This window comes from Tachypleus tridentatus, chromosome 8 (genome assembly GCF_004210375.1).
Source record: "Tachypleus tridentatus isolate NWPU-2018 chromosome 8, ASM421037v1, whole genome shotgun sequence".
NCBI lineage: Eukaryota > Metazoa > Arthropoda > Merostomata > Xiphosura > Limulidae > Tachypleus > Tachypleus tridentatus.
Window position 1 is genome coordinate 121,566,027 of NC_134832.1, and position 23,310 is coordinate 121,589,336.

The window sequence follows — 23,310 nt, forward strand, 5'->3', positions numbered from 1 at the left end:
ATACTTAAGCAAAAAGCAAAGTATTTGTGTCGAAGCATAATTTCATCAGTCACACACATCATCTATCATATACATGTATAATTATTCTTCACTTGACAACTGTCTTTTTCGTATTATTTATTTTTAAAGTTTTAGTTTTATTTATGTCTTCATAACAATCGTCTCGTCTTTCTTAACTCTTAAAGAATTTATATCTACCTTTCTCCCCCTGGATTTTTAAATGGTACTGTTCTAGCTTTACAATTGTGGCGCGTGCTCTACTTCACCATTTATACATCATATCAATTTTCCAAAACCCCAGCTAGTATTGATCGTAACAAACCGGTCGTGCTCCATGTAAACAGGCTTGCTTCTCTGAGGTGAAGTACGTATATAGTGGCATAGCTTCGTTAAGAGCTGATCAAGACAGCTTCATCTTCCGGTTAGGATTTTACAGAAATATTTGTCACTAGAAAAAAAAATACCGATTTTTTTTCCAATAAAAATAAAATAAAACATGTACAGTATGCTTGTATTTGCCCACATTTCCACCTGGAATTGCCATCCTTCTCTGTATTATCTCTGCAACTAATATACACTCCATTCTGTTGTTTTCTTTATGAAGTAAATAGCTGTTCTTTTCAAATGATAAGTTATTGCGGATCATTGATTGGTGTGACTTTGTGTGACACTGAGTAAGTATAAATGAATGTGGAAATTTATATTGTACGGGGAGGCGTTTCTACTATACGTTAGTTCAGGCACAAGTTAAATCGTTTAATTGATTGTTTTGGAATTTCGCACAAAGCTACTCGAGGGCTATCTGTGCTAGCCGTCCCTAATTTAGTAGTGTAAGACTAGAGGGACGGCAGCTAGTCATCACCACCCACCGCCAACTCTTGGGCTACTCTTTTACCAACGAATAATGGGATTGACCGTCACATTATACACCCCCACGGCTGGGAGGGTGAGCATGTTTAGCGCGACGCGGGCGCGAACCCGCGACCCTCGGATTACGAGTCGCACGCCTTACGCGCTTGGCCATGCCAGGCCGAGAAATCGTTTAATAAGAGAGGGTGGATGTGTCAGTAATATTTGCGTAGTCCCTAGTGGGTGTAGGTAGTTCAACTATTAGTTATAACGTGTCGAACAAGGTTAGAGGTATATAGGTTCCAGTTCCAACATGAGTATGGGTGTATAGATATTAGGCAGAACATTTCCAACAGGATTAGGAGTATATAGGTACCAAGTATAACGTTTGCAACAGGATTATAGGTGTATAGGTACCAGTTATAATGTTTTCTGCGTGGGTTGACCAAAAACCATTAGAGAATATAGATATTGGGAATATTTTGTGCACGTGTCAGTGACAGTGTTCCATTTGTAAGGTTGAGGACTTACAAACAGCAATTATAGTACGAATCCAGGACTACTAGACACCTAAAAATGACAAAATAGACATTTAGACACCACTTGTTTATTATAAAGGAAGGCATTACTTACAATAATTTTCTCCATTATATGAATCCTATATATATATATATCTAGGCCTACCACATTACCAGGTTAATTTACTCCATTATATGAACTATATAAATCTAGGTCTGTTTTATTAACATTTAAAACCTACTCCATTATTTCATCTTCATACATCTAAGTTTTATTATATTACCAGATTAATTTCGTCCATTATATGAATTGCATAGTAACCGGAAAACTATACAATCATTAGATGTCTAAATGTCCTAATTGCTCATTTTTTTAATATGTCTAATTGTGCGGTTACCCTACAGTATCGACTCGTAATCTGAGGGTCGCAAGTTCGAATCCCCGTCGCACCAAACATGCTTGCCCTTTCAGCCAGGGGGCGTTATAATGTGACGGTCAATCCCACTATTCGTTGGTAAAAGAGTTGGCGGTGGGTGGTGATGACTAGTTGTCTTCCCTCTAGTCTTACATTGCTAAATTAGGGACGACTAGCGCAGATAGCCCTCTTGTAGCTTTGCGCAAAATTAAAAACAAACCCTGCAGTATTCCTAGTGTCAGAACAGTTAACTATGTGTCCAGTGGAGTGTGGATGTGCAAGAATTTAGTTTTTGTTGAACTTTCGTAGTTATTAATTACTTAATCCATTCTTAACTATCGTTTTATTTATGTTGTTTTAATGTTTTTCCCATACATTTTTTTATTATTGTTTTTTAGTCCATATTTTAATTACAACTGAATAAATATGGCTGGTTGTTTGCAGTTGAGCACAAAGCTACACAATGGGATATCTGTACTTTGCCCACCACGGGTTTCAAAACTCGGTTTCTATCGTTGTAAGTCTACAGACAAACTGCCGTGCCTCTGGGGGGCATAAATATCGCTATCAAGTTTTATTTACATTTCTCGATATATTCTTTGATCAAAACTAAGATCTTAAGTTTCGCATGATCTCATGTTAAACTTTAATCAAAAATGAAAATAGAAAGTTTTATAACATTTTAATATGTACTTTAATTAAAGGGAAAAAAATTATGACACCTCGTGATACGATTTAGTGATAAATAATCAACGCCAAGAAATATTACAGATATCCATGTTTATATATGTGTAGAATTCACAATACCTCTGTGCCTTGGTATCACACAGTGTGATCGATAGGTTACTGGAGGATAAATAGAAAGGAGAAACCAGCTTTAAATATGGGAAAAACTCTTTAAACAATGAATGTTTCTTCTCCGACTCGAAGGCAAACATTACTTGGCGTGCAATCAATCACATTCTGTGCATTATAGCTCTACCAATAAAGTGGATAACAATCATTCGCTCATTATCCGACAAGATCTATTTTCAAATTAGTATCAACATGAATATATTATTTATCAAACAACCAAATTATGTCTTCGATACGTACGCGTATACTTTTTTCTAAGCGTTAGGGTTAGTGGCGTTGAATGGAAACTGTTGTAAACAGTAAAATGTCTTTTTTTTTTTCAAACTAAACAACTCTGTCTGCATTAGACTGGATAAAAAGAGAAAAAAAAATGCTATATGTTTCTAATCATTTATTAATTTACGACATAAATATGGAAGTTATTAATTATATGTAATTTTAATTAAATCTTTCATAGCTGTAAAATATTGTTATCTTATTTTAATCTTGACAATTTTTTTGTAATTTGAAGATATTTAGAAACGATGTAGGTGTGTTTTGAAACCATTAAATATTCTTAAGAACTTCCTATGAATCATGTGACATTTGGTTAATGTGTGATTTTTTTCAATCGGGGTAATATCAGATTGACATATTGAATATTGCATTTAATAAAAGCCTAGTTACTAGAAGTCTCGGTTGAAAACTAGACACTCAATCTATTGAATGTATGTCTTTATTGTCGAGTGAACTATTCTGTATATAATTAAGCACAAAGCTACATAATGGGTTACACGTGCTCTGCCCACCACGGGAGTCGAAACTCTGATCCTAGCGTTGTAAATCCACAGACATTCCGCTGTGTCACTGTGGGGGTGAGTGAACATTTCGAATCTTTTTATTAATATTGTTTATTATTAATATTTTTATTAATATTACAACGTTTGAATAAATTAAATAATGGAAATAAAAACAAACAAACAAACACTCACAGAGGAATATATTACGATGGAAAAACTGTTGTCGTTATTAATCAGTGATGTCGAGAAAACCCACTTGTAGAGAAATATATATGCAAAAACGGCTCGTTTGGGTTGAGAAACACGTCATCGTGTAGATGACGATGACCGAAGAAGGTCGAAACGTTGTTCGCTCTTCTATGTAAAATATTTTCTCAACCCAAACGAGCCGTTTTTGCATATATATGTTGTCGTTATTACAATGAATATTGTAGTGAATATTTGAAATTAAGTACACTGCTATGCAGTTGGCTATCTGTGCTCTATCTACCACAGGTATCGAAAACCGGTTTATAGCCGTGTGAGTCCGCTGTGCTATTAGGAAGCATTGTAGAGTTATAAAAAATACGCACACACATATGTATATATATTCTAAGTTTCTCGCATTTTTAATTTTTTTATTTTTTTTGCTTTTGTTTCTTTTATCGATTATATTTGAGGGAAACAAATATATTATTTATACTCTGAAGCATTAAGAACTTCATTTTTCAAATCGCATATGTGTAAACATGAGAGGTGACAGATCTAGTCATAACATCAAACCAGATTAGTGTGTGTGTGTTTTTTTATAGCAAAGCCACATCGGGCTATCTGCTGAGCCCACCGAGAGGTTTGTTTTGTTTGTTTGTTTTGGAATTTCGCACAAAGCTACTCGAGGGCTATCTGTGCTAGCCGTCCCTAATTTAGCAGTGTAAGACTAGAGGGAAGGCAGCTAGTCATCACCACCCACCGCCAACTCTTGGGCTACTCTTTTACCAACGAATAGTGGGATTGACCGTCACATTATACACCCCCACGGCTGGGAGGGCGAGCATGTTTAGCGCGACGGGGGCGCGAACCCGCGACCCTCGGATTACGAGTCGCACGCCTTACGCGCTAGGCCATGCCGGGCCACCCCACCGAGAGGAATCGAACCCCTGATTTTAGCGTTGTAAATCCAGAGACATATCTCTGTACTAGCGGGGGTCAAACCAGATTAGAAAACAAAAGTAGAGAAAAAGGAGTGACAATAATAAACCATATGTTCTAAACACAGATCTATATATTAAGTAACATAACAAATTTACTTCAATAAATCTTTTACTAGCGACTAGAACAATTAATAGTCTATACCTACTTTTCTGGGGACTTAATTAATAAATTAGGTATATCATTTCGGAATATTTTATTGCTCAAGTATTTGAAGTTTGTACGACATACCATCTCGGTCAAAAATTCAAATTTCAAAGATACTTTCATTGACGATGCTGGCCTTTGACATAGGTTTATAGTTTTCGTAAAGCATATCGAAGAACAGTCATGCAAAATCTTACAAATATTACAGGATCGCTAACCCATCATGGAAATAGAGTAACTTCAAATAATCGCGAGGATTCAATATTTCCTCTTTTTTCGTCAGTTTGTTGGTAAACTCTGAACCTTGCAAGGGGCTATGTGGGTTCTACCCAACTCATGGATCGGATATCTAGCTTTAATGTCGTAAGTTCTTGAGCTTACCATTGAATCGAAGAAGAATGCTTTCTTTAGTATTAGAAAGCAAAGCTAACTTGCCTCACATGCCAAACCTGACAGTAAGCGTTTGCCTGAAACTCATATCCTCTGATTATATTAACAGGCTGAGGATAACAACAACTGAGCAACACTTAAAATCAATACATGAAAGTGTTTCATTTGCTTAACGTTTTGGAGTTTAAAATAATTCAAAATTAAGTTCTCAGTATGGAATTGGAAGTTTTAACCTTACGCCTACGAGGGATAAACAGGCTGGTCTGAGACCTCTAGGATTCTGTTATAGTCGTCCGTAATCTGAACTACTAACCATAAAGAAGGCAGCCAGTCATCAGTACTCGCTATAACAGAGGCCTTATCCGCCTCTATGAATTATGAAAATGAAACGGTATTAACTGTCATTCTTATAACTCGCTTACAGCTGAAAATGCTAAAGATGTTTAGAGGTTTCAGGTTTCTATATGCAGTCTATCAAATAAATAACTAGGCCACATCAGGCCTTGGAAAACCTGGAAATTGTTCCTTGTATGTGTAGTGACATGGATAAATCAATATTTCATAAACTTTACCCAAAAGGTAATACATATTGCCTTGGAAGGAGACACACTCGCGTACCAGTCAAAGAAGGAAGAGAAATCTCAATACTAAAAAAAAATCAAGATTTATTTTTCAAAAATAAAACAGTCATTTATGACTCCTGAATATCATGAACTACTACAAACGTGATCATTAGAAAACTTGTAGCGAATTATAACATATCTCTAGAACAGCAAAACTTAAAGTAACCAACACGAGATAGGTGTTTCGTTTTAGTTATATTATATATTACATTATAACTTAGTTAGTTAGTTAGTTATCACCATTAGATTCCACCTAGGAACTTAGGGCCGCAATCGCTTGCGGATTCTTCAACAAGTATTTAAGTGAGTAGGTTGTTAGCCCACTGCACCAAGCCGTCCCTAATTTAGCAGTTTAAGACTAGAGGGAAGGCAGCTAGTCATCACCACCCACCGCCAACTTTTGGGCTACTCTTTTACCAACGAATAGTGGGATTGACCGTCACATTATAATGCACCCACGGCTGGGAGGGCGAGCATGTTTGGCGCGACCCTCGGATTACGAGTGGCATGTTTTACGCGCTTGGCCATGCCAGGCCACATTATAACTTAAATATCATTAATTTTCAAACTACCAATCTTTACCGTGTCTCAACTTACAATCACAAGAAACCGTGATCGGTACACTAAAAGATACCAGTGTCCAAGAATCTCCACCCGGCATGGCCAGGTGGGTTAAGTCGTTCGACTCGTAATATGAGGGTCGCGGGTTAGAATCCCCGTCGCACCAGACAAGCTTGCCCTATCAGCCGTGGGGGCGTCATAATTTACGGTCAATTCCACTATTCGTTGGTAAAAGAGAAACCCTAGAGTTGGCGGTGGGTGGTGATGACTAGCTGCCTTTCCTCTAGTCTCCTCCACTGCTAAGTTAGGGACGACTCGCGCAGATAGCCCTCGAGTAGCTTTGCGCGAAATTGAAAAACAAAAACAATCAAAAATCCCCTTGGACAAGTAACTTTTTAAAATTAAAACAGAAAGGTAGGAAGTACTATTTTTTTTTCGTCACAAATGACAAATATTTCGTATATTTTCAAGTTTCAAGAGGAAAACGCTGATAAATATTTTTGAAAAGGGAAAAATAGGTTAATTCAGCTTTGTTGTGTGTAACTTTAAAACTTTAGGCTTAGCTTTCAATTTCATGGTTTTTATATTACTGAAAAATAATTCATTTTTCCGCTGATTGATTAAAAGAAGACACTATGTTGTGTTTAGATTATTTGTATAATTACATAGGTTTACAAGTTTAAACTTTATGAAAGTTGTTTTGGTTTTAATAACGGATTTTCAATTATTCATGTACGAGATTTCGAAAATAATATTCATTTTTTCTATCACATGAGTATTTTTTTTTGGAAGTCGAGACTGAGAAAAACCTCTCATTTAGATCAAATTATTACTTCGTTTACTATAGTGAACACTTTCTACTGTTACTTTTCTTATGTTTGGGTTCTAAAACGATCGATAAGACTCTCACGTCGCCATTGGTCTAGAGAACTCTACAGCCAGTGGTTGTCACATTTTATTTATGCACAATAAAATGTGAATCGATTTCAATGGAAGTGATTCACTTATATAAAAGTGCATATGACGTTACGTAGAAAATCTGTATGTGACTGAGAAAAAGGACTATTGTTTTCGGTTTCAGCTGACAGTAATTACTGCAGAACACGTACAAATTTCAAAATAGTAGAACCATCGTAGGCCTGTATAATTTATTGATCAACTGGACAATTATTTAATTTGTTTGTAGTTAAGCATAAAGCTACACAATTGGCTATCTATGTTCTGCCCGCCACGGGTACCGAAACCTGGTTTCTAGCTTTGTAAGACCCCAGACATTCCGCTGTGCTCCTGGGGAGATCAGCAATAGGCCTGCATTGTTTCCATTTCAAAAAGAGGATATGCCATAAGGCTGACATATCTGAAAGACATCACTATTTTTGTGAAGACCGACATTTCAAATCTTTTTTAAGCAAAGTTGTCTTTAAAATATATAACAGAAAATGGCAATATGTCGCGTATAAATATTTACTTCATCTTTCTTGCCAAACATGCTCGCCCTCCCAGTCGTGGGGGCGTTATAATGTTACGGTCAATCCCACTATTCTTTGGTAAGAGAGTAGCCCAAGAGTTGGCGGTGGGTGGTGATGACTAGCTGCCTTCCCTCTAGTCTTACACTGCTAAATTAGGGACGGCTAGCATAGATAGATAGATAGATAGATATTCCAAAACAAACAAACAAACAAATCATCTTTCTTTTTTTTTTTACAAATTATTTGTGCCGAGATTTTCCCTAATGCTACGAAACTCAGTTCTTACGAAACTATACCCAAATGAAAGGTAACATTAAAAAGAAAAATATTAGGAAGATTTTCTCTGTTCACTTTTAATTAGTTTAATTAATCAAAATTACGTTTAGGATATTTAAAAACAAGGTTTCTTATTCCCTTCTGTTTTGTTATGTCGTCATCATAAAACAGGTCCAAATGTTTTATATAACATCGCCATCTAGGAACAGCAGTCTTTGTTATAAGGAAGAAAAAATATTTTTTCAGTTCTTTAAAGGGCCGATAAAACAATAAGACTGTTTGCAGATTTCAGTCTTTGAAAATTATTTACCAAAATTGAGCCATATAATACATATATATTAAAATTACCAGTAACTTCTGTCCTTGTCAAAGAATATTAAAAATAGCATTTTTGTCTACGAGATTTATTGACGCTAGTGTCAGTAACGTCTGGTGAGGGCTGAAAACGTAAAAGGTTTGATTAATATTTCTCTTCTGAGTAATTCTCTGTTTTTCTTCAGTGTCGTTGATTAAACCTTATTTAGAGCAGTATTTCTATTTGAAATAGGATGCTTTACCGTTAACAGAGGCTATATTACTCCAGGTTATGAGTGTGAGATTGTAAGATAGATTTATTTGTTGTTAAGCGCAAAGGTACACAATGGGCAGTCTGTGCTCTCCGTAATGACGAGAAAAATATATATGTAAAAATAGCTGGTATGGATAGCGAAAACACTATGTAGAGGAGCGAACAACGTTTCGACCTTCTTCGTGTTCGAACACTGCAAAGCAAATAAACGCAACATAACCATAGAAAACACCAAAATACTAAATAAAGAAACAAACATAAACAAACGCAAAATTAAAGAAGCCTTACTTATACAACAGCTCAAGCTCAAAATAAACCAATACAAAGGTGTTTCTTTATACCTATATTAGTAAATATAATTCAACATCTAACCACGCCTTCTACATTCCTACACTCAGTTACACAACCGCCTTCAAACATGTGGTCAGCTATCGGTCAGTTACATCTTTTTTTCTTTGTGAACCTCACGACGACGGAAGAAGGTCAAAATGTTGTTCGCTCCTCTACATAGAGCTTTCTCTATCCATACCAGTCTGTGCTCTGTTCACCACAGATATTGAAACCTGGCTTCTAACTTTGTAAGTCCCCAGGCATGCCGCTGTTTCACTGGGAAGTGCCCCCAGTGGCTCAGCGGTATGTCTGCGGACTTACAACGTTAAAAACCGGGTTTCTATACTCGTGGTGGGCATAGCACAGATAGCCCATTAGTAGCTTTGAGCTTAATTAAAAAACACCACACTGGGAGGCTAGTATATTTTTTTACACACAATTATTTAATGATGATATGGACGAAATACGGGAAAGAAAGGACTTTTTATGACCTTAGGTCAAAGTTCAAGCAAAATTAATGTTATAAATTTTGCAATATATGTGTAATAGCAGCATGCATCCAGTCATTGTTAAAGTTTATATTCATAGGGCATCCTGTAATAATAAAATCTTAAAACAAAAATGTATTCAAAATAACTTCAAATTATCTCTTTCTTTTTCTCTTTTTTTCAATTTATTTATAATACGCCTCCTGGTGTGACAACAGTAAGTTTACGGACTCATAATTTTATTCACCGGGGTTCGATTCTCTAAGGTAGAAAAAGCAGATAGTCCATTGTGGCTTTGCTCTACAATAAAAAATTATATTATATATGTATTCCTTTGTGAACATGAGTAAGATTACGAACTTACAACACTAAAACCTTGTATTGACTGTGGGCATAGCGCAGGTAGTCTATTGTACAATGGTTCGTTAAAATAATAAGAATATATATATTTCACGTTGAAGTTGTACGTTTGCGGACTTACAACGATAGAAATATGGATTTGATTACTATTTCAGTTAAGACAACATAAAATTACAGATACAAGTTTAATAACAAAGGAAATATGCTGTATTGGAACATCATTGTACTTGGTCAATACGGGTAACTCCTACAAACAAATATGATGTTAAGAATTCAGTGTTTCACACTACGTCCGTAGCAAATTTAGAGAATTACAACAGTAACAACCAATGTTCGATTCCATACGGTGAGAGGATCGCAGATAATATTTACGTGAAAATAAATTATATACCCATTTTGCACGAGAAAGCACATGATCAATGTTTAAGCTAAGCAGTTTTGGAATAAAAAATAAAATAATTTATTAAACCCAACCTCTTAAATAGCGTTCCTTTTAGATGTAGACACATGTAATGATCTGATAAAACGTTGACAAATTATTCACCTTTTGAAAAGCATTTAGAATGAGGTTTTTTTGTTTTATTTTAAAATGCTACTCTAACGTTTATATTCACCGTTATGAAAATATTGCTATTAAGGAATCTTTTATGCTATCTCGTTTTGGTTTTAAGAAAATAAGAGTGAAATAACAGAATATTTTAACCCTTTATGATAATTCACTTGGATTGGTTTGTTTGTTTTGAATATCGTGCAAAGCTACATTAGGGCTTTTTTCTGCTCTAGCCGTCCCTAATTTTGCAATGTAAAACTAGAATAGTGGGATTGACCGTAAAGTTATAATGCCCCTACAGCTGAAAGGGTGAGCATGTTTGGCGCGACGGGGATGCGAACCCGCGATCCTCAGATTACGAGTCGAACGCCTTAACACGCTTGGCCATGCCGGGCCATTTATTAGCTCTGCCCACCACGGGTATCGAAACCCGGTTTTTAGCGTTGAAGTCAGCAGGCATACCGCTGAGCCACTGGGGGGAATAGATAAGGCACTCGACTCATAATCTGAGGGTCGCGGGTTCGCATCCCCGTCGCGCCAAACATGCTCGCCCTTTCAGCTGTGGGGGCGTTATAATGTGACGGTTAATCCCACTATTCGTTGGTAAAAGAGTAGCCAAAGAGTTGGCGGTGGGTGGTGATGACTAGCTGCCTTTCCTCTAGTCTTACACTGCTAAATTAGGGACGGCTAGCACAGATAGCCCTCGAGCAGCTTTGTGCGTAATTCAAAACAGAACAAAAATTCTATGGGGAAAATATTCAAGCAAAGATTTATTCGCAGTATCTAATTTCTTAAGTAATAAAATAAGCAGTCTATCAGAGTTCATTGCACCTATACTTCTTTCATTTCTCTACACAAGTACATCGAAATATGAAAAACAGTAACACATTTTAAACAAAACAATCCACGGAAAACGTGATAACATGTTATGTGCCATCCATGTTTAAGACTTCATCAGACGTACCATATGTTTTACAACTCTTTTCTTCAGCCCTTTGTTATTATTCTAACTTCCAAACACTTTGGTAGATGGTAACAAGTCACGCAAGCTGATAATGTATGGAATCGAATTACGTTAACTGTGCATCAGAATAGCCACCTGTATAAAATTATATCCTATGCTACTGCTAATATGCACATAATACTGGAAATAAAGAATGTATATATATATATATATCCAAACAAAGGTACATCACCATGATTGGGTTTCACTTCTAGAGATAAGTAACATTACGCAACAGTATAAAATAGGTGCTTCTATCGTACCTTTGATTACAGCCAGAGATCAAAAGCAATCCAGGTATGAATCTGAATGCTGTACGTGGAATATATCTGATAAAGTAAACAGAAAAAATTTCCGTCACGCAATGAGAAAATAAAATTCCCAGAAACAGATATTTGTGAATCACTCTATGATGGCTCGGCATGGCCAAACGTGTTAAGGCGTGAGACTCGTAATCCGAGGGTCGCGGGTTCGAATCCCCGTCATACGAAACATGCTCGCCCTTTCAGACGTGGGGGCGTTATAATGTGACGGTCAATCCCACTATTCGTTGGTAAAAGAGTAGCCCAAGAGTTGGCGGTGGGTGGTGATGACTAGCTGCCTTCCCTCTAGTCCTACACTACTAAATTAGGGACGGCTAGCACAGATAGCCCTCGAGTAGCTTTGTGCAAAATTCAAAAAATAATAATAAAAACCCTCTATGATATTAAGATGTAAGCTATATGAAAAATAACAACACACAAACTAATGAGCACGTTCCTAATTTCGCCATATATATTATTACTCTTAATTTAAAAGTTAGAAAAACTGTCTTTCACTTCACACCGCTAATCAGAGTTATTTTAAATTATTACATTTATATATAAGCAAGCACATCATACTTAGAAGAATGTGAGACGAAAACAGAGAGAGTGCAAATGTTAAACACATTAAAATAAACGCTAGATTGATTTCATAGTCTTTCCTGTGTATAATAGGGTTGTCAACTGACCCTCTGTCGGACATAGTAATTGTCACATATTCAGGCTTTTCTTTTACGTCATAACTTTATCATATTATTATAAGATGGGAAACATAACTTATTTTTCTTCCTCTCAGTACTGTCGTAAGAAACGTGTAATGTAAATAGTGAAAAGTGTATTTTGGAACTCTTAAAACCATGGGACCTGAATTTTGTGAAGCCAGTGATTCTGGAATAAGGGAATAATATCTATAGGAACCAGTCTATTAGTTTTAGGTCTTTAAGTTATAATTTACGAGAATTTATTTTTGTGATGTCAGATTAAAACACATGCTCTCTCTCAATCTGTGAGAATGCTGCTACTGCTATATTATTTTTCTCTATTCTTCCTCAATTTATTTTTGTGATGTCGGATTAGAACACATGCTCTCTCTCAATCTGTAAGAATGCTGCTACTCTTATTTTCATAATAAATTATTTTTCTCTATCCTTTCTCAATTTATTTTTGTGATGTCGGATTAGAACACATGCCCTCTCTCAATCTGTGAGAATTTTGTTACTCTTATTTTCATAATAAATTATTTTTCTCTATCCTTTCTCAATTTAGTTTTGTGACGTCAGATTAGAACACATGCTCTCTCTCAATCTGTGAAAATGTTGTTACTCTTATTTTTATAATAAATTATTTTTTCTCTATTCTTTCTCCTTTCTGTGAGATTTCTACTTCTTTTAATCATTCGATTTTTCAATGTTATTTTGTAATTAATTTTCCTCTTTCTCTGAAACTCATCATTTGATATTAATTTAATATTCATATTTCAGTTCTTGGGTGTGTGTGGTCAAGTTACTATCGTGTCGGACAGTGAATCTGAGGGCTTATGATCTCGTTGTCGTATAAATCGCATCCCGCGCTTCGCGACTTTTAATGATTTATATCAGATACCTAAAATTCTATTATTCGATTAGAGCACCCCAACATATGGAGGTGGGTATTATTTTTCACTTTCTTTGGTGTACAAATTATATTATTAAAATTACAGCTTATAATTTATTTTGAAATGTGAATTTAAAAATTTAAGTGGTATGGTCGAAGATGTTTTAAATCATTCAACCTATCTTCAGGGGCACAGCAATACGTCTGCGGACTTAAATTGCTAAACACTGGGTTTCGATACCCGTGGGGTGCAAAGCAGGGATAGCCCTGTGTTTTTAATAATTAACAACATACAAAGTCTTCTTGATCATAGTTAATGTGTTACGTCATTGTTTAATCTTTTCTTGGAATCTTATATTTCAGTAATTCATGGCTATTTTTCCCGAGCATGAGACTGTTATGGCCAAGTTTTGGAAGTGAGATTAGGAACGAGGTATAGAAACGAGATCAGAATCACTGTAAACAAAGTGATAACGCATGTTTACATGTTGTACTTTGAACTGAATACCATATTTGCCGGTGTATTAAACGATACTATGTATAAAACGACACTGAACTTTTTTGAACAATTTAAATGTATCACTTTGAGGTTCGGTTTATAGGACGACGGTTATTGTCAAGAAAGACTCAAATATTACTTTTATAAAGAAATAATTAAAAGTTATTTTTAAACTGTGATAACCCGCGCTCGTGGGTAATCAAAACAACTGAAAGTGTTTATCTAAATTATCTCCAAACACTACAAATAACTCAGAGTGTCGTAATTTAAGTCACAAACACGTAAGAAAAAAACTTCGCAAAGTTTTAATCACAGCTGAACTCCTTATGCATTACAAGAACAAACAAAACAAACTGAACTTTAAGATAAAGTTATCTAGTATAAAAATATGTTTACAAAGTTAGTGCACGTAACAAAAATTACCGTTTTTATATAGTATTAGAAACATTTTGGTATGAACGGATGAGATAAATACACTATAAATAAATTAAAAAATTCTGGATTAATTGTAACTAGTATGTGAGACACATAACTTCTAATTATGAAGAATCGAGACAAATATACAGTTACAAACATGTCATTATAACGCAGTAAGTGGCACGATATCAAAGCACTTACGCAAGAAAAGGAAAATATTGTTTGTTTCTTCTTGAATTTCGTGCAAGGCCACACGCAGGCTAACTGCGCTAGCCGTCCCTAATTTAGCAGTGTAAGACTAGAGGGAAGGCAGCTAATCATCACCTCCCACCGCCAACTCTTGGGCTACTCTTTACTAACGAATAGTGGGATTGACTATCACATTATAACGTCTCCACAGCTGAAAGGGCTAGCATGTTTGGTGTGATGGGAATTCGAACCCGCGACCTTCGGGTTACGAGTCGAGCGCCTTAACCACCTGGCCTTGTAGGGCCCAAAAGGAAAAAGAAACAATGTATTTTTGGTTATATTAACCGGAAAGCTCTTATTAGAACTATCTTTTAGCCTGTGTGTGAGGTGTAAAATCAGGCATTGTTTTAATAGTAAAAAGTATCGTCTTATGTACCTGCTAATATAGTATTAACATTTCCAGAATTGAAAGCATTTGTTTGAGGTCGGCATTGCGTTATAATACTACCTGCCAATCCCACTGTTCTTTGATAAAAGAGTAGCCCAAGGGTTCGAAGTTGGTGGTGATGACTACCAGCTTTCACTGCTAAATTAGGGACAGCTAATGCAGATAGCTTTCGTGTAGCTTTGCGCGAAATTCAAATACAAGCAAATAAACATTTGTTTGTAAGAAAATGACGAAATGTTTTACAATGTTTGTTTTTTTAGATTAAAACAATTTTTGAAAGGAAGTATAGAAAGTAGAGTATAAAAATTTAAACAAAAATTGAAAATTAAAAACAGTTTGATCGCTTTCAGCCACCTGGAACATAGCAGTCTCTGAGCGCTAGTAAGTGTTTTTTTGTCTTACTTTACGATGATAAATAATCATCGATGAAACAAGGGCTAAAAACTATATTTTCAAATTATTTTTCTATAATTATTTTAATGCGTAAAGTTACATTTTTGATACTTTTTTCCTTAATTTTCTTATTTTCTTTTGAAGATTTTTAATCTCTGATTTTCTCTTTTGTAACTGTAAAACTCTGATTTTTTCTTATGTAGATCTATACAGCTCTGATTTTTTTATTATATAGATCTATACAGCTCTAATTTTTTTTTTGTAACTCTATACAGCTCTGATTTTTTTATTCTATATATCTATACAGCTCTGATTTTTTCTTCTATTGATCTATACTGCTCTGACTATTTTCTTTTGTAGGTCTATACAGCTTCTTTCTGTCAACGTTATTATCCATACATACGTCCACAAGAATGTACATTCAACCTAGAGAAAACTTCTTTGTTTTTGTTCAGTAATAAATTTGTAGACTAACAATGCTGTTGTTGTTGTTTTTGTTTTGAGTTAAGCACAAAGCTACTCAATGGGCTATCTGTGCTCTACCCACCACGAGTATCGAAACTCGGGTTTTAACGTTATAAGTCCGCAAAAATACCGCTAAGCCACTGGGGGCTCTAACATGCTAAATCAGGGGTTCGAGTTATCGCAGTCGAAAGAGCTCAGATTATCTCTTCTATAGTTTTGTTTCAAAAATAAAAAACAACACATTTTTCTCTTGTTTTTCATAAATCCAATCCGCATAGAAAAAAAAAAATATATGGATATTTTTTAGTTAGCACAGAGCAGGAAATTTCCGAAAGATACGACGAATCTTCCGAGTTGAACTTATACTTTATTTAATTACCGCCATGAAATAAATTATTTTTCCATCTATTAACATTAAATGCTCCATACTACTATTAATCTGTGATATGTTTATTGACAGTTAGATGTAACAGAGGTTACAGAGCTGGTAAAGGAAGGGACAAAAATGCAAAGTCATCTCTGGAGATCCTTAGCATACATATCGCCCACGTGAGATATAAAATTGTAATCTAAAGCACTGGTTCCTGACCTTTTCACCACGAAGTGAATCCTTTGATCCCTCTCCCAAGGACCCAATGTCTAACCCAAAACATTACTCTTATTAATTAATAATTAATTCATCTCAGCTTTTCATGCACTATATTCTTGTGTCTCTCTTCCGTGCGTTACTTAATTAAAGAAAATAGCTCAATAATCTCCAGTATTACCTTCGCGAACCCCTAGGGGTTCGGTGATTCCAGATTGGAAACCACTGATCTAAAGGTTATAAAAAACGTATTAACAATATATTTTATAAACGAGTTTAAAAAATAAAATTGACAAAAATGGCACGTGGATTTTTAAAATATACTTTAAATAATATCTGTTGTTTTGCTATTATTATCATTACAAACCAGGGAGACTCAGCGATGAATTTATCAGTACGTTGTTTCTCCTTGCTTTTAAAAGTCAGAGAGTACGCACACTTCTTCAAGGGAAACCAACTAACACACTTCTGGTTTTAAGATTTTTTTTATCTTTATTTACACTAGACTGAGTATGGCTTAATGGGCACTGTACAGATTAGAAGTTCTAAGATTCAAGTCTGGAGTATGCCACTTTCTGTTGCAAAGGTAGCATTTTTTCTCACTATATGATTAAGATTAGCCGCCAAGGTTAAGGGGTGTTGTTTACTGATTGTTCAGAACATATGTCGCGTTACGTGGCGTTCACATTTCCAATACCCAAAATACCTTTATTACTTCATGTTGCTTCATGTTGCCCCCTAGTGGCTTAGCAGTAAGTCTGAGGGATTAATATGCTTGAAGTCGGATTTCAATACCCGCGATGAGCAGGTAACCAACTGTTTAGCTTTGTGCTTAAAAACAAAATAATTACAGTTACGACAATAAGTGTTAGTACCTCTGCGTCCCGAGTAGTTTTTTGCTTATAACTTAAAAAAGTATCACGATTAGGCTAATAGACATAAAATATATAATAAATATTATACTAACACACATCTACATAATTTTTTATGTAAATTAAACGAAAAATAAACTGTTTATAAGCAAATAACCAAAATAGGAGTAGCAGAAAGTGTTCGTAGAACGTATGAAAACACTGATATTTTCGTAAAAAATGTTGTTTAGTTTGACGAATAAACTACATTATACCATTCCAGAACTAGACACTGGGTTCATAACTATTGGAATTTAGCTAGCAAAACATTTAGTTCCAGCAATTTAGCGCCGTCTCCGTCATCATCTGCTTGGTCATCATGGCGAAGAGGGAACAACTGTCCAGTGATTAAAAAAAAAAAAACACGAATTATTGTAAAATACAAGTCTTGTGTGTCTCTTTCCGCTATTGACACACAACTTAATGTGCCGAAATCTACTGTTCAAAGCATAATTGCCAAGTTTAAGCTTACAGGATCAACTGCTAACCTCCCTCGTTCCGGACGCCCCACCTAAATTCCAGAGAGAACCAAGAGGAAGGTTCTCAGAGAAGTTAGTAGGAACCTTCGTTTAACACGTAATGACATACAGAAACAGGTAAGGGAAACTGGGGTTAAAGTAAGCACCTCTACAGTTACAAACATGTTACGCTCTTCTGGGTTCAAAGCATGCCGTCCTCGTAGAACTCCATATTTAAAGCCTGTTCATTTAGAAGCACGATTGAGGTATGCAAGAAAGCATGTAGATAAATCCTTTACCTATTATTATTTGGTCAGACGAGAGTAAAATCGAGCTTTTCGGCCATGATGTTCGCTATAATTTCCGAAAGAAGGGGGGAACGAAATCGGAACTTGCGGCTTGGGCGTCGTTGGATGTTTCAATGACTCTAAGCACACATCGAAATATGTGCAATCCTGGTTGCAGAGGAACCATATAAGCGTTCTGGAGTGGCCATCGCAGTCACCCGATCTCAACCCAATAGAAAACATTTGGCATGAGTTGAAGACCAGGGTTCATCAGCGTCATTTGAAAAACTTACAAGAGTTGGAGACCCTCTGTAAAGAAGAAAAGAAAATACCAGTCGAGTACTGTTAAACGATCATGGAGGGCTGTGAGGAGAGATTGCGCCAAGTAATCACCTGAAAGGCAACACAAGTGACCATTAAAGTAGACGCACGAACACTTTCTACCCCTCCTATGTTTGATTATTTGTTTATAAACAGTTTATTTGTCGTTTAATTTACATAAAAATGTATGTAGATGTTTGTTAGTATTATAGTTATACTATATAATATATACATTTATTAGCCTAATCGTCATACTTTGTAAGTTATGAGGGAAAAACTACTCGGGACGCAGGGGTACGAACACTTTCTGTCGTAACTGTAATTCATGTGTAAATAAAGAGACACGCGTCACTGTTTGTTTACATTTTCCTGTTTAAAATACGTAATGATGTACTTATCACCTTTCTAACTATTTAACTTTCCAAGCTATGCCATCGAATACAGTTCATGTAAGGTTTTCCATTCTAATTTAGTTTTCAACAACAAATCACGAAAGAAGGTAAAAGTAATATCCGATTGAATTTTCTATCAATTAACTATTAATAAAAATTTTATGACAAAAAATTAGTGATTAGATAAGTACACAGAAACAGTTTTCTAGAAGGTAAAGGAAAATCCGCTTTCCGAAAGCGTTCGGATTAATTTTTCTTGTTTTTTTTCTGATACTTATTTTTTCTGTTGGTTATGATTAATCATGGTATCATTTTATTTTATTACCGTTTATTTAGACAATTAATTTTGTGTACCACGCACTTAAAACATATTTTAAAATATCTAAAGGAAAAACAGAAGACAAAAATATATATTACTCTTCACTTTAATCTTTTCGTTATTTTTAAAAACCCATTGTTTCTTTTCTTATCAATGACCTATCTATGTTTTTATATATCTCTGTATATACGTGTACATTAAAATTTGTATTTTTCAAGTGTTTTAGCACAAAGCAAGCGAACCTTTAATTATCTGTACGTACAGAACTCTTATCTTCTTTGTACAAACACTAAAAACGGACATGCATCTTTATTACATGCAACAGTAATGGAGCTCAACTGTTTTCCAGCTTTAAAAATGTAAATTATTTCAATTCAAGTGCCATCTGTACGCAATTTGTTCAATTAATAATGAAGGACGGTGTTGAAGGTTAATCTATGAGCTGTATAAACAGTATAATAACGAGATAAAATGTTTAAAGAAGGTAGACAAGTATTAATTCCTTTACATATTTATGGTTGTAATATATTGATAACAGCTTCACTTATGGAAAAAAAACTCAATTTTTAGCGTTATAAACCCTTAGAACTTTCGCTAGTCACTGGGAGGCAAACAAAATATAAAACCTATAAATTAAAATGAAAAACGAACTTCTTCAAGCTTTACAGCATCGCTTAATAATGATTAAAGTAGTAACGTATTCATTATTTTAGGCTCACTTAATAATGATTAAAGTAGTAACGTATTCATTATTTCAGGCTCACTTAATAATGATTAAAGTAGTAACGTATTCATTATTTTAGGCTCACTTAATAATGATTAAAGTATTAACGTATTCATTATTTTAGGCTCATTTAATAATGATTAAAGTAGTAACGTATTCATTATTTTAGGCTCACTTAATAATGATTAAAGTAGTAACGCATTCATTATTTTAGGCTCACTTAATAATGATTAAAGTAGTAACGTATTCATTATTTTAGGCTCACTTAATAATGATTAAAGTAGTAACGTATTCATTATTTTAGGCTCACTTAATAATGATAAAAGTAGTAACGTATTCATTATTTTAGGCTCACTTAATAATGATAAACGTTATAATGTATCCAATCGGTTAGGCTTCACTTAAGAATGATTAAGGTGGTAATGTATCCATTCTTTTAGACTTCCATTTATAAAGTGTAAAGTGGTAATGCATTCATTGTTTTATGCTTCACTTGATAATAATGATTAAGCTGGTATTGCATACATTTCGTTTAGGCTTCTCTTAATAATGAATAAATTTGTAATGTATCCATTATTTTAGGCCTCACTTGATAAAAATTATTAAGGTGGAATTGTATCCATTCGTTTAGTCTTCACTTAATATTGATTAAAGTGATAATGTATTCATTGTTTAATGCTTTAATTGAAAATAATGATTAAAGTGGTATTGTATACTTTCACTTAATAATGATTAAGGTGGTAATATATCCATTATTTTAGGCTTATTTGATAATAATGATTGAGGTGATACTGCATTCATTCGTTTTGGCTTCACTTAATGGCCCGGCATGGCCAAGCGCGTTAAGGCGTGCGACTCGTAATCTGAGGGTCGCGAGTTCGCATCCCCGTCACACCAAACATGCTCGCCCTTTCAGATGTGGGAGCATTGTAATCTTACGGTCAATCCCACTATTCGTTGGTAAAAGAGTAGCCCAAGAGTTGGCGGTGGGTGGTGATGACTAGCTGCCTTCCCTCTAGTTTTACACTGCTAAATTAGGGACGTCTAGCACAGATAGCCCTCGAGTAGCTTTGCGCGAAATTCAAAAACAAAACAAAACAAGCTTCACTTAGTAGTGATTAAGGTGGTAATTTATCCATTATTTTTGCATCACTTAATAATGATTATCGTGGTAATGTATCCATTATTCTAGGCTTCATTTGATAATAAAATTAAGATGGTATTGTATCTATTCACTTGATAATGATTAAGGTTGTAATGTATTCATTATTTTATGCTTCAAATGATAATAATGATTAAGTTGATATTGTATCCATTCGTTTAGGCTTACTTAATAATGAATAATGTTTTAAGTTTCAATTGATAATAATGATTAAGGTTGACTTGTATCCATTCATTTAATAATAATTAAGGTTGCAATGTATCCATTATTTTAGGCGGCACATAATCATGATTAATGTAGTAATGTATCCATTCTTTTAGGCTTCACTTGATAATAATAATTATGGTGGTATTGTATCCATTTACTTAATAATGATTAAGGTGGTAATGTAGGCATTATTTGAGGCTTCACTTGATAATGATGAAGGTTATAATGTATTTATAGTTTTTTCTTCACTTGATAATAATAATTAAGCTGGTATTTTATCCATTCGTACAGTCTTCACTTGATAATGAATAAAGTTGTAATACATCTATTATTTTAGGCTTCACTTGATAATAATGGTTAAGGTGGTATTGTGTCCATTCGTTTATTCTTTACTAATAATAATTAATGTTGTAATGTATTCATTGTTTTATGCTTCACTGGCTAATAATGATATAGTTGGTATTGTATCCAATCGTTTTGGCTTAACTTAATAATGATTAAAGTGGCAATGTATCCATTATTTTAGGCTTCACTTAATAATGATTAAGGTGGTATTTTATTCATTCATTTAGGCTTCACTTAATAATGATTAAAATGGTAAGGATGGTAAGGTATTGATTGTTTTATGTTTCACATAATGATTATGGTTCTATAGTTTCCATTCGTTTAGGCTTTACTTAATAATGACTAAGGTAGTAATGTATCCATTATTTTAGACTTCACTTAATAATGATTAATGTGGTAATGTATCCGCTGTTTTATGCTTCACTAATACTAAGCTTAACCTTAAACGTTATTTTTTTTTAATAAATACAAGATCGTTCTAAACTGTGCAACAGAAAAGATATTTACAAATGCTTGTAGGTATAATGTCAAATTATGTTCATCATCTTGTGAAAGCTTATTAGTCTCTAACTGTATTATTTAATGAAAAGGTATATAGGTAGTGACGATACATATTTAATTGGTCCATTTCTTACTGACTGTGATCATATATTTTGTTTGGAATGTGACAATGAGTATTTTCGTTTATTTGTGATACAGTGTTTAGAAATAACTAATTCAGTCCGTAGCTCATTGATTATGCACAAGGGGACACCTCTCACACATACTGGAACTATGATTGAAGCTGTTAAAGCTATATTTTAAAGTGATAATCAGATTGATGTCGTGAGGTGTCAGTTCTGCAGAATTGTCTGTTTGTTTTTCTATTTCGCGCAAGGCTACACGAGAGTTATATGCGCTAATCGTCCTTAATTTAGCAGTGTAAGACTAGAAGGACCACCCACCGCTAACTCTTGAGTTACCCTTTTGCTAACGAATAGTGGGATTGATCACCACATTATAACGCCTCCACGGCTGAAAGGGCGAGCATGTTTGGTGCGACGGGGATTCGAACCCGCCACCCTCAGATTACGAGTCTAACGCCTTAACCCACCTGGTCATGCCGGGCTGTTCTGTGGAAGATTTGATTATTTCATTTAAAAAATTTATTCTGCAACAGTGACACATTATGCCACATAACATTGGAGCAGTTTTATGACAAAGATACTTACTTTAGATAGGAAGCATGAAATTTGGTATAAAACAGTTTAAAGTATACAGATTTGAAAAATACATCACATTATAAAGAAGCTTACGATATATACGTCCAAATCATGGATCTTTGAAACTACCGAATTGATCACCACCAATCATAAGAGGGTAATATTTTTATAATTTGGCAGTATTTCTACTGTTTGTTTGTTTTTTAATTTCACGCAAAGCTACACGAGGGCTATCTTCGCTAGCCGTCCCTAATATAGCAGCGTAAGATTAGAGGGAAGGCAGCTAGTCATCACCATCCACCGCCACCTCTTGGGCTACTCTTTTACGAACGAATAGTGGGACTAACCGTCACATTATAACGCCTTCACGGCTGAAAGGGAGCATGTTTGGCGCGACGAGGATTCGAATCTGCGACCCTCAGATTGCGAGTTCAACGCCATAACCCACCTGGTTACGCCGGGCCTAGTATTTTTATAGCTGAATAATAAATAAAACAATTGAAATGTCCACAAAAAAATACGTGTTTCAGAATTAACCAATAACAATTACAAAAAGGAGTAAGTTTCAAATGTAAAAAAATCAAGAAACAAATTTTTAAAAAATAATTATATTATTTGTTTTTATGTGTGAAAATCTTTTTAGTGTTTCAACAAAGAAGCAAGGCACATTAATTGATAACTGCGTCTACAAAGAAATACTTCAATAAAATACACTCTGTA